The sequence below is a fragment of the Acyrthosiphon pisum genome, chromosome A2 (assembly GCF_005508785.2).
Source record: "Acyrthosiphon pisum isolate AL4f chromosome A2, pea_aphid_22Mar2018_4r6ur, whole genome shotgun sequence".
NCBI classification, from domain to species: Eukaryota; Metazoa; Arthropoda; class Insecta; order Hemiptera; family Aphididae; genus Acyrthosiphon; species Acyrthosiphon pisum.
The window spans coordinates 42,900,270-42,903,579 of NC_042495.1; the positions used below are offsets into that span (position 1 = coordinate 42,900,270).

The 3,310-nt window shown below is 27.2% G+C and overlaps 1 protein-coding gene across 1 annotated transcript in view; it reads right to left on the reverse strand.

Annotated features, from left to right (window-relative positions):
• Positions 1-2,924, reverse strand: part of LOC100164030 (melanopsin-B-like) — a 53,674-nt gene extending 50,750 nt beyond the window's left edge. The window contains exon 1 of the mRNA XM_001944891.5: positions 2,666-2,924. The gene's annotated coding sequence lies outside the window, so the exon portion shown is untranslated. The remainder of the gene's footprint in view (positions 1-2,665) is intronic.
• Between the last annotated feature and the right edge of the window lie 386 nt (positions 2,925-3,310).

Consider the following 3,310-nt stretch of genomic DNA (forward strand, 5'->3'; position numbering starts at 1 on the left):
TAGTTAGAAATTCATAAACATTTTTCTTTTAAATCTAAGATATGAAAATGTAATACAAGATTCCTTATAAAATTATCTACCTTTATCAAACAAAAATAGATATAAGAAAGTCAAATTAAATTTTATGATCGTTTGAAATTCAAAATTTTTACAACATTGGATATTCACTCGATTTCTCATGTGGCGATTTCCTTATTTTGTTCTAATTCAAAAATGAATAACTGCAGATACATGAAATTTTTACTGAATGTTTATATTAGCATTTCCTATACACCATACAATTTTGAAAGTAATTTGATTCTTTTTGAGCTGTGTACAGACATGGTCAATTTTCAATTTTTTCTATAAATATCAATAAAGTTTTATCTGTTGGGCCAAAAAGTGTATAGATTTAATACAAAGCTCCTGATATATTGTTACAATATCAGTTGAAAAATATTAAAAATACATAAGTTAAATAGCAGAATAATTATAATGCATGTTAGTGAATTAGATAGTTCTAGCATATTATATTGAATAACTAATTCAGTATGTAAATGATAAAAGCAAAACAATTATTAAATGAATTAACAGATTTGAAAGAAGCTTGAAATGTGAAATGTGAAATTTCAATGTATGATTTAAGTTATTTTTACAGAAAGTTATAGTGAAAATAACATCTGTAGGGGGATGTCCAATTAAGCACAAAGACCGGGAAGAGATAGCTAAGATTTAATAGACTACATTTTTCCTATGAAGAATAGATTCATAGTGAAAAAGTAGGAATGGTTAGGCAAAAGAATATTAACTTAGGTATAATACATTTTTTTGAAAATGTCGACGATTTTTAAATTAGTGATTTCAATTTCAAAAATGTATTTAAAATTAGAATTATATAAAAAATGTTTAGTTACTTGAGAAGATATTATGTTTAAACGCTTATAAATTGTATTATTTATTGTAATTCGATTGAAATATAATTGCACGTCCTACATAATTTTTTTAGAATACGATTATTGTAAAATATGAATATTGCTATAACTTTAATAATATATACGTTTAAATTTTAATGTTTGTAAATACCTGTTTTTAAATATAGGTACGATTACCTATCGGTGTAAACATAAACTAAACTGCAAAACTACAAAATAATTATAGTAAAACACAATTAATTAATATGCATAAAAGAATTTATTGAAGATGAAAATAAAATCTACACTATAAATTATAGGCAATATAGCTTTGAAAAATTAACACTATCCTATAAAATAACAATTGCATTTAGAAATATAATTGAAAATCTTATCATTAAAAATTATATTATAGATAATTAATTTTAGATAGGTAACCCTTTTTTATTTAAATAGGTAGATAAAAAAATACTTTAAATTATTTTTATCTATACTATATTTCAAATAAGAAACACCCACTTTTACGTAGCAAAACCGGTTTTGCCCGTAGCCGCCGTGGTGTTTCTTATTTGGAATGGAGTATAGACTATAGATGTGATAAAAAGATAAATATTTTTATTCAGATGAATTATTTAAATAATGTAAGACATTGTATATTTATGTAAATTTGAGATGACATGCAGTCTATATCAGTATCATGTTTTTATCAATATAGTTAGTAGCCTATCTATTCAATGATTTTGTCGTTAGTTCATAGCCATAAAATATTATTATATAAATTATATAGGTAATTTTAATGTTGCTGTTGACTAAACGTATTGACTAAATACAAACAAAAACTACATTTGATTTGTTTACAGGTTTATGTGTGTATATTTATTATTTCATCAGAGTGGATATATTATGTGAATAGCTTTGGGTACTTTTACATTTTCACAATTCATATTTTATACTTTGCATCTATATAAAAAACGTTGAGAGCAATGAAATGTATAAATATCTTATCTATTTTTAGATTACCCTTCTCTAGATATTTAAACAATTATAATTAATAAATAATTTGTCAGTGTTTACGATTATTAAAATAATTAATATGAATCCAAATCTACATAATATTCGAAAATATTTATTTTGAAATTTGATACTTACATTATTTTAACAAATAACTAATATGAGAGAAAAATGTTAAAATTAACTATTAAATTTGTTTTAAAACAAATTAGATACAAGTTTGTATTGTTTGTGCCATTATTATTATAATAAAACAGAAAACAAAAAAATACATAAAATATTAATCAAAATTCTATAGAAATTAATTAGGAAGGTATTATAAGAGAAAATAAGATTTTTATTAGAAAATATTAATAATCGTTTACAGGAAATTTATATTTCCTTGTAACTTTCAACTTTGTCATTTTTGAAACATGTATATTATATTGAGTTAATTATAGTTTGCACAACTTAAGAGTTAAAAGTAACTTAAAGAATCTACACGTGGTGGAAAATATCACTATATCATCATAAAACTTTTTTTAATATTTGTTAATTTATGTCAGCCTTACGATACATGGTTGGCAGTTCACAAAGAAACTCCAAGTGGTTAGTGGTGGGGGTGTTGCATTGTGCATACCTATATGTTGTACTCAAGGTATTCTTACTGAGATATATATATATATATACCAATTGCATTACAAAATTAAAAAATATAACAGTCTTAAACATATACTAGACTCACTACTGTACTTGTATTTAAATACCAGCGTTGATTTACTAACCATTTTGAAAAAGGCTGATGGACTGTTCATAGTTGATATGGAATATCCAATCTGGAATTCAAGACAGTCGCAAAAACAACGGTACACCACGAAAACACGACATCGATAGGTTTTCAAAATCACGAACGTGTTCACGGACGCCAAGCTACAGTAAGACGTGTGGCGCGTCGTAGCCGGCCGAATAGAATGATCGGTCACGGACAGCGTCTTAATATTGAACTTCGAAAACGTGCGACGACGCTATGACTGACGAGGGTGCCCGACGCGCTGAACGGACCAGCTTTGCGCACGCCCTCTACTACGGCCTCCTCCTCCTTCTCCTGATTTTTCCTCGCCTCCTATTCATCCTTACTATTTTCCGCTTTGTCCCCTTCTCTTTGTCCAGTGGTTGTTTCCCTTGTTCCTCCTTTGTCGACAAAGCCACTGTCGCCGTTCGCCTCCTACAGGTTTATAATGTCAAAATTCTCAATTCGCAGTATTATTTTATGACCCCCGTGTTAAACATACCTATAATCAGTGTAAGAAAGTTCACTTGAAAATTGAATTAGACACGTTCACGTTCAATGCGAGAAAAATTAAGCCGTTCACAGCCACTTTTTTAAAACAAACTGTTTATATTCACGTTTAAAAAAAAAAATTAACGAG